Source organism: Carassius carassius, chromosome 27, assembly GCF_963082965.1.
Source record: "Carassius carassius chromosome 27, fCarCar2.1, whole genome shotgun sequence".
Classification (NCBI taxonomy): Eukaryota; Metazoa; Chordata; class Actinopteri; order Cypriniformes; family Cyprinidae; genus Carassius; species Carassius carassius.
In genome coordinates, this window is record NC_081781.1 from 30,703,387 (window position 1) to 30,713,494 (window position 10,108).

The 10,108-nt window shown below is 41.2% G+C and overlaps 1 long non-coding RNA gene across 1 annotated transcript; it reads right to left on the reverse strand.

Annotated features, from left to right (window-relative positions):
* Positions 1-7,053: 7,053 nt before the first annotated feature.
* On the reverse strand, positions 7,054-9,249 carry LOC132107361 (uncharacterized). Its single transcript, XR_009424290.1, has 4 exons — positions 9,120-9,249; positions 8,891-8,921; positions 7,532-7,819; positions 7,054-7,103 (listed from the first exon to the last, which is right to left on the reverse strand). It is a non-coding gene; the product is annotated as an uncharacterized LOC132107361 (long non-coding RNA).
* Between the last annotated feature and the right edge of the window lie 859 nt (positions 9,250-10,108).

Sequence of the window (10,108 nt, forward strand, 5' to 3'; positions counted from 1 at the left end):
TCACTGATAATCTTCTTGTCTTTTGGGACTCTCAAATCTCACTCACACATACTCACATGGCACATCAGCCAACCATTTTATTCTAGAATTTTGAATTTAAATAACAGAATTTACTGCATATATGAAAATGATTAATGCACATAGTATTACACCTTGATGGGTGTGGATTTATAAAAAAAAGAAAGAAAAAAACTTTTTTTCAACAACCAAAATGTGAAGTGAACAAAAACCTGTTTCTGCTTTTGCTAGTCAGTACAATATGTTACTTCAACAAGAATGCATAAGGCCAATCCAACACAAGTCGTCTGACACATCGGGCTGGTAAATAATGCAAAATTAAACACCCCTGTGAAAAATTACCCACGTTTGGCTGGTGATGGCGATCATTTTCCCATCCAGCTCACAGCTAAACATGACATGCCAAGTTTCAATATGCACACTTGGATGTGAGAATAACATTTGAGAACTATAGTGGAGAGTTACATTTTCTGTGAGTAGCAAAATGTTACACAAGAGTGATACTTTTGATATTTATGATACTTCTATTGTGCTTCAATTTTCATAATTTTTGGAGCTTGGTTATACTATAAATCATCCACTTTTGTTGCATGGAAATGAGAAGCTTAGACATTCTGCCTTGCATCTATTTTTGTGCTCCATGGAAAGGAAAAGGAAAGAAAGGAAAGTGCTCTATAAAGTCCATTGATAAAATATAAGTAATGAAGATTATTTAAATTTCTTGAATGAACTGCTCCAGAAAAATTATTTGTAAAAGTGTTAAGACCAGATGACACAATAATAGATTTAATTGTTGGGAAAATGTGCACTAAGTCGTTGTGTTTATAGAGTGCTTATCATGAGCACCTTACAACAACATCTTCATTTCCTACACAAGCGTGTAATACAGCCAGCATCACAGAGGAGGTGAATAGAGATATGAGTCTTAAGAGCAGTGGAGGATGAATCTAGCACTGCAGACAGCGTAGGTGTGATCACTATAGTCAAAGAGTGTCTAAAAATAGGCATGTTCTTCAGTAAATGAGTGCTTTTCTGCACATGCTGGGGGAAAAAATGAAGAATCCCACCATTGCATTGACGCAGGATTTTGTTGTTTGCTCTCTCATTTCATTATTCATGAAAAGACGATCATCTTAAGAGACAGCTGAGGAAAGCCTGATGCGGTCATGAATCCTAGATATGTGTTCACTGTGGAGGAATGCATGCATGCTTCTTACATTAGTTCATTACAGAGAACCACATGTGCCACAAACATACCATCTTTCAGTTTTTAGCTATTTTTGAGTATGATTATATAAGGTAAAAGCATTTTTTAGAGTTGAATACTGTTCCAACAGTTTTCTGTTACATAATGTGTGACCAGAATTCAGACCACAGATGAGTGAGTGAAGTGACATTCAGCCAAGTATGGTGACCCATACTCAGAATTTGTGCTCTGCATTTAACCCATCCGAAGTGCACACACACAGAGCAGTGAACACACACACACACTGTGAACACACACCCAGAGCAGTGGGCAGCCATTTATGCTGCGGCGCAGTTGGGGGTTCGATGCCTTGCTCAAGGGCACCTAAGTCGTGGTATTGAAGGTGGAGAGAGAACTGTACATGCACTCCCCCCACCCACAATTCCTGCCGGCCTGAGACTCGAACTCACAACCTTTCGATTGGGAGTCCGACTCTCTAACCATTAGGCCACGACTTCCCAGATGGATTACCCTTCACACATGAGGATTCATCTATCTCCTCAGCATGTACACAAGCAGTGTCTTTTGTTACATGCCAACACAGGGTAGTTTGGAGGTGACAGACACATATACAATCTTTAAAAAAAGGTGTCTGTGGGAGCACATTGGTGAATAGCCACTGCATAAACAACCCGAAGACTAGTTCACACTACCTCCACAAACACCAAGAGTTAACACACACCCATCATTAAGCATTGGAAAACAGTGCTTGTAACAGTTTTTGGTAACACTTTCTATGAAGCCTATATTTATAAAACATTATAAGGGTATTTTCACGGGGTGAAGAATCACATGACAAGGATTGCTCAATAAATGCCCCGGAGGGTGGATTTATTTACAAGAGGCAGGGTGAAAGAGAAAGATCCAGGTTAGTGCTCTCTTCCTTCCTCCCAGTGCAGTGGGTCTGTGCTGTGCTCCTGTGGGGCTGATCGGTTACATGCTGCTGTCTGTGGGAGAAATGAGAGGGTGAGTTAATGCTCAGTTTCATGGAGAAGTGTCTCTTTGGTGTAAGGGCTTGCGTGGCTTATGCCTGATGATGTGCAGCTGTGACCGATCCCGAGCCCGTGATGAGGCAGGTGTTCCTCGCTTGTTTCCAGGGAGCCATGGGACACTCCTCATAGTATTCTTAAGGTATTATAATGAATGCATATGTGCAATATGCATTATAAAATGTAATGTATTATATAAAAAAACGTATGATATGTTGTAACCACTTATTTGTGGTTATAGCCTTTAAGAGTATGATGATTTATGTGTAATATGACACATTCTTCTGCACAATCTGACTTTGCTGCAGCCTGGAATTGAACTACTGGTTTCGTCTGGTCAGAAGAGAACTGGCCCCCCAACTGAGCCTGGTTTCTCCCAAGGTTTTTTCTCCATTCTGTCACCGATGAAGTTTCGGTTCCTTGCCGCTGTCGCCTCTGGCTTGCTTAGTTGGGGTCACTTCATCTACAGCGATATCGTTGATTTGATTGCAAATAAATGCACAGACACTATTTAACTGAACAGAGATGACATCACTGAATCCAATGATGAACTGCCTTTAACTATCATTTTGCATTATTGACACACTGTTTTCCTAATGAATGGTGTTCAGTTGCTTTGACACAATCTGTTTTGTTTAAAGCGCTATATAAATAAAGATGACTTGACATTTGCTTTAAACTATTTTTATTGTAATATCAGTTTGATTATTTTGATGGTACCCTTTAGACAGCAGTTGATAAGTAACTCTGCAACTATATCAACTAGCGGTCATTAGAGTATTAGTATGTCTGCTACTGTAAATAAATGCTAACACTTTATTTTGATGATCAACCAACAGATAAACTGACTATAAGTGTCTCTGAAAGTACGTCAGCTTATTCTACCATACTAGATTCATCCATTCTTGAGCATACAAAGTTGCTTATAGTCGACTGATGAAGAGGACCATCAAAATAAAATGTAACCATATAAATAGTTTTTTTCAGTTGGAGTATTAAAGGGTTAGTTCACCCAATAATCATTATTATGTCATTAATAACTCACCCTCATGTCGTTCCAAACCCGTAAGACCTCCGTTCATCTTCTGAACACAGTTTAAGATATTTTAGATTTAGTCCGAGAGCTCTCAGTCCCTCCATTGAAGCTGTGTGTACGATATACTGTCCATGTCCAGAAAGGTAAGAAAAACATCATCAAAGTAGTCCATGTGACATCAGTGAATGTGAATTTTTTGAATCATCGAAAATACATTTTATTTCCAAAAATAGCAAAAACTAAGACTTTATTCAGCATTGTCTTCTCTTCCGTGTCTGTTGTGAGCGAGTTCAAAACTCTGCAGTTTAGTGATATCCGGTTCGCGAACAAATCATTCGATGTAACTGGATCTTCTTGAACCAGTTCACCAAATCTAACTGAATCGCTTTAAACGGTTCGCGTCTCCAATACGCATTAATCCACAGATGACTTAAGCTGTTAACTTGTTTAATGTGGCTGACACTTCCTCTGAGTTCAAACAAACCAATATCCCGGAGTAATTCATTTACTCAAACAGTACACTGACTGAACTGCTGTGAAGAGAGAACTGAAGATGAACATCGAGCCGAGCCAGATAACGAACAACAGACTGACTCGTTCACGAGTCAAGAACCGGTTGCATCGGTTTTCGGATCACCAGTAGTTCTTTCGGACAGTTTGATTCAATAAACCGGTTGAAGAAAACAGTTCACCAGTTCTTTTGCGCTCGACGTAATGGCGTCATTGCCGATGATTGCCCTTGATTCAAGCCTTCGGTTTACCTGGGCTCATAACACTAGCACAGAATCAGTTCAGAATCAATCACCAAAAGAATCAGTTCGGTTCAGATGCTCTGTGTGTCGGTCTGTTTCACGCTGAATCACACATGTGCAGTATCATCAGCTCCTTGGTTCTCGGATCGGACACGTCTGACAGAAGCGGTTCTTGACTCGTGAACGAGTCATTATCTGGTGTTTATCTTCAGTTCTCTCTTCACAGCAGTTCAGTCAGTGTACTGTTTGAGTGCATGCATAACTCTGGGATATTGGTTTGTTTGAACTCAGAGGGAGTGTCAGCCACATTAAAAAAGTTAACAGTTTAAGTCATTTATGCGTATTGGAGACGTGAACCGTTTCAAACAATTCAGTTCGATTTGGTGAACTGGTTCAAGAAGATCCGGTTACATCGAGTGATTCGTTCGCAAACCGGATATCATTGAACTGTTGTGTTTTGAACTCTCTCACAACAGACACGGAAGAGAAGGCAGAACCTGATTTTACCAAGTGAGAAATGTTCCTGGGACAACATCTTTGTTGTCCCTGGAACAACATTGTGATTAACCAATCAGATTTGAAGAACCAGTTTATAGATTTTGTGAAGTTTACACTTAAAGTCACTGTTTGGTGCTTGTACATCAGTGTCATTCATCTATCATTTCCTCTGATTCTAGGGATTACTCATGGTTAAGGTTAGGTTTAGGTGTAGGGATATGGTCAAGAATACATTTTTGGAGTAAAATGTTGTTCCAGGGTCAACAAAATATGTTGACCTAGGAACACATCTAACTCAGCAAAATCAGGACGTGCGAAGAGAAGACAATGCTGAATAAAGTCGTAGTTTTTGCTATTTTTGGACCAAAATGTATTTTCGATGCTTTAAAATATTCTAACTGACCCTCTGATGTCACATGGAGTACTTTGATGATGTTTTTCTTACCTTTCTGGACATGGACAGTAAACTGTACACACAGCTTCAATGGAGGGACAGAAAGCTCTCGGACTAAATCTAAAATATCTTAAACTGTGTTCCGAAGATAAACGGAGGTCTCACAGGTTTGGAACAACATGAGGGTAAGTTATTAATGACATAATTTTGATTATTGGGTGAACTAACCCTTTAATATCACATCAATTAATTAACATTAGCCCCACAGGAAACACTCAAATAACACTCAACATCTAACCACTCACAAGCTTTAGTAAGATACTGTAAAGATCTTAACCAATGTCAAGATATGATACAGTCCATTATATTGTAAAGGAAGTAGATTTAATATGGTGTTCATTGTGTGTTATAAATAATCATACTCTTTAACTTATAACCACACATACGTAAGTATTATGATGTTTTATAATTGTTGATATAACATATTTCATTTTTTTTTATAATGGATTATGCATTCATTATAATGTCTTGAGAATACCCTTATAATGTATTATAAATACGGGCTTCATAGAAAGTATTTTTTAGGTAGTGTGAAACAAATGTAACAAAATAGTTATCCGTTTTCACAAATAAACTTCAAATCTCTCATTCTTTTTCTTATTTCTTACTATTTGCTTGAATGTCTTATGTCTGAAACAGTGTAAAATTACCAAAGACTGGCAACCAAATAGTGTTTTACCAGTAAACTCATGTTGCTGTTTCCACAAGCATCACAACCACAAGCACTAAAAACAACCACAAAAGTAATGAAGGCAGTAATCACACTGTGACGAGTGGGGCGGGGCGGGGCGGGGCCGAGAGACGTGGGAACAGAGCGAGGCCAGTGGAGTGATTGGAGATGAGCTACACATGCTCGACCCACCGGTCTCGAGTCCCACGGAGGAGATGGAGGGATATAAAACTGGAGCGACGACAGTGAAGGATGAGAGAGGACCAGGCCTGGGTTTTAGTTTGTGTTTGCTTTTTATTTGTGCGCGACAGTCGTCCACGAGGGGCTGTTGCTCTGTTTTGTGTTTATTTTGTTATTAAAGTCTTTATTTGATTGTCCGCCGGTTCCCGCCTCCTTCTTCCCGAAGATTACGGAGTTTTTATCGTTACAGTGGTGCCGAAACCCGGGAGAAGGGGGGACGCGCTGCTGAAGATCCCTCGCCGCTGTGGTGAATCCGCGGTGCCATCGAGCTGACGAGGAAGTGTGCCGCCATGGACGCTCGAGGCGGTGGGCTGGAGTGAGTTGCCGGGGACGGGCGAGCTCGCTGCCGGCCGCCCGTGATGTGGAGGGGCGGCTGCCGTCCGTGAGGGAGCGGAGGAGTCGGCGCCATTCGCCAGGGGGCCGGAGCCTGCTGCCTCCGTGAAGGCATCCGGAGGAGCAGGGAACGGGGGACTCCTGCCGGCTGCCCAAAACCGGAGGAGCCGTCGCCGTCCACCAGGCGGCGGAGGAGTGTCGTGCTGTCCGCCGAGGGCCGTCCAGTGCCACCGCCAGGCACCGCGGAGGAGATCGCCCAGCTGGTGGAGGGCCGAGCACCAGTGCGTCTGGGAACAAGAATTGTTTTTTTTTTCTCCCCTCTCTCGTCTCTGTCGCTCCTCCTTCCATCTCCTTTTCTCTCGCCTCGTCTGTCCTACCCCCAGGTTCCCGCAGGTCCCCGTGAGCAGTTCCCCCCAGAGGGAGGGGGGGAGGGGGGGGGAGTAGAGTGCAGTCTCGAGGGTACCCCCCGGCCTGCGAGGGGCGATGGTGGTATGTGACGAGTGGGGCGGGGCCGAGAGACGTGGGAACAGAGCGAGGCCAGTGGAGTGATTGGAGATGAGCTACACATGCTCGACCCACCGGTCTCGAGTCCCTCGGAGGAGATGGAGGGATATAAAACTGGAGCGACGACAGTGAAGGACGAGAGAGGACCAGGCCTGGGTTTTAGTTTGTGTTTGCTTTTTATTTGTGCGCGACAGTCGTCCGCGAGGGGCTGTTGCGCTGTTTTGTGTTTATTTTGTTATTAAAGTCTTTATTTGATTGTCCGCCGGTTCCCACCTCCTTCTTCCCGAAAAATTACAGAGTTTTTATCATTACACACACGTTTTAGGCAGGGGCTTAGGTTTTGGCTGATTTGTCTTGCATCACCTTCTGGTCGATGATTCAATAAATTTCTTTTTATAATAATAAAAAAAAAAAAAAAATCTTTCTCCATTGAAATGTAATATAAATTGCTACTATTTCATTATATTATAATAGGTGCTTTCAGAATACTCAAATTAATAAGTTATTCGAGTGACCAGTCACATTATGGTATTTGTGGTTCAGGTGAGTGGCTTGTGAAGTGCTAATGAAGAAAATATGAGGAAAAAAATGGCAGAATCCAGGTTACATACAGTACATCTAGAGCTGTTTGTGGCAGCTGAGCAATGAGACGCATTGGAATGCTAACGGATAGTTCTCTTCAGGTTTATTAGAATATGGTAGTCAACACACAAAATTGATACAGTGTACCAAACATACCATTTACTGTAGCTCTAGGGTGACATACCTCCTTTCTAATGCATTTCTCTCACTCTCTTGCTCTTTTCTTTGCTAGCTGAGATATTTGGACTGCAGTGTGAACGGTTGAAACTGGTCTCAGGCAGTGTGTCAGTTCTCATCACAGCACTCGTGCATCTCTGTCTCATGTTAAGACATTGGGACATCTCTCCTCAAAACATCTTTTGCTCCAGCAGAAGACCAGCCATGGAATACCATCTGTTTCCAATCCGAAAAGGCAAGTCATATTTTCCACATGCATTTAAAAAAAACAGTTGGAGACATTGCTCTTTTTACAACTCCACTCATTTACAAATGTTAACCTAACAGAAAAAAACAAAATGATTAATGTGAACAGTTAAAGTTTAACAAAAACATTATAACCTCTTAATTGCTTAACCACAAGTTACCTTACAATATTTGTTGAAAGATTATTGCAATGAATCTTGTGGGTGCAACTGCAAGGTTTATTTGCAGATTGGTGGAGGTTACACAAGATAAACCAATGGACAAAACAGCAAATAACAGTAACAAAGCACCAGATAGCCCATGAGCTGTGTGCATACATTCAGTGTTACCTGAATGAAACTGAGGAGATAAAGTATATGGGATATAATATATCCTCCTGATTCACAACAAGTGCTAGATTTCACAGGGACTTTGCCAGAAGTTGGAAAGTTAAGTGATGGCAATTACTGTTAAGCAGAACCTGATGTGGGAGTTACAATTATATTTTTTATATTTATATCTTACTGCACAATTGTCAGGGAGACTCATGCTGCCTTCATGTGCTATCGGAAGTATCGTAAACACAAGTTTCCTAATTGAAAATTAGATCTGAACACCTCTCAAGCGGTATTTACTACTGGGAAATTTGGAAATAATTCTGATACCAGAGTTTCCGAGTTGGGAGGGTCATAATCTAATCATAATCTAATGGTCGAAGGGACAACCATTGCTGCTGTCAATGCTGTTCTCACAACTACATCCCTTTTTCTTGTCACTAGTGTATTTATAGGTTAGATATGAAAGATCATCCGAAGCATATTGTATGTTTTACAAGCAGTGAAATTCCAGAACTGCATGTGTAGCGCGCTGAATGTTTATGATAGTTAACCAAGCGGATGCTACATTTTATTATTTCTAACATTAAAGCAGTTGAATACGACAAGCTCGTAATCATGACTTGATAAGTGGGAAATAGGAAAAAATTCCAATAGCATGTGAAGGCAGCATTATTCACCACCTCACCTCAGTCACCAGATCCCAATCACCAGAGCACTGATTGCCCGCACCAGCCTCAGCTTGTTAAGCCCCCATATCACCGCACACTCTTTTTGTCTGGTCCACAATTTGCATAGCATCACTAAGCCTGACTTCTTGCGTTTATTTACCCCTAGATGCTCCTTTGCTCCCTCGGATCACCTGCAAGAGACATTCTTCTATTAAACCTCAGCTAAAAGACTTGAATTCCTTTACTACCTTGAACTACTCCCTTTCAGATTGCTGCCTGTTTGTCAATAAACCTGTTGTTGTGAGAACTTCCCTCTGTGTTTCTGTCCTGTTTGCTGACAGAAAAACAGACCTACAAAATTTGCCTTACAACATGGGCATTCACCTCACCCTCACGAACCAGCAGATCTTCTTTTCACTCTCTCTTCCAAGATGGCCGTCCAACTGAGGACTACTTAGAGGAGTTCCTAGAGTTTTCACATCAAGTGCCCTGTAACGATGACACACTAAAGACCATTTTCTAGTGCGTTTTGGATGATCACCTGTATCAACATGTTCCAGCGGGTGTCACTGTCATGCCCGCCAGCCACTCCACTCTAAATCCTTATGATGAAAGCATCCTCCTTCACCTCAGCCCCCGACCAGAGACGAGAAATGGAAAAATTGAGATTTTTCAGGCATGTGTGATTAGGGATGAAGCTAAACTCTTCTGGACACTGGCCCTCCTAATCTGATTGGATGGTTTTAAATAACTTTGACAAAAACACACAGGTGTTTTTAATGTCAATCTGGAAACCGAGTCCTGTTTACAAGGTACTGAGATCATAAAGCAAGTGCTTTAAAGAAGAAATAAACTGTTAATGTAAGGTTGCAAGGTTTGTGTCAAATCTTTAAAATATGCACCACTATTTGAAATACTCTTCTAGACTCTTTCCACAGTGTGGTTTAATCTCAGATAACCGCACCCCTAAACAGCACTTGTGTAGGAAGCTTTCAGAATTAACTGCTGTATGGATAAGACCTTCTAGCATTTAGTCTTTACAAGACTACCCTGGTATTACCCACCTATAATTGGCATCAATTACTGGAACTTGTGAAGTCATTGTGTAGCCTTCCATTGTTCCCTTTGCCTTATTTTATGGGTTAGCTTTAACATTTATTTTGTACTTAATAGTGTTGAGAATGGTTTCTTCAAATGTTATAATTTAATGACATGACAAACGGTGACAAAATACAGTTGCCATCCCACAATGCCTGTAACACTGCCACTGTATTTTACTGTAAAGTTCTGGCAAACACAGGTGCCATATTTTTGCCATAAATTGAATAAAAATGGTTCCTTCTGAAAAAAAAACAAACAAACAAAAAAAACATGACAT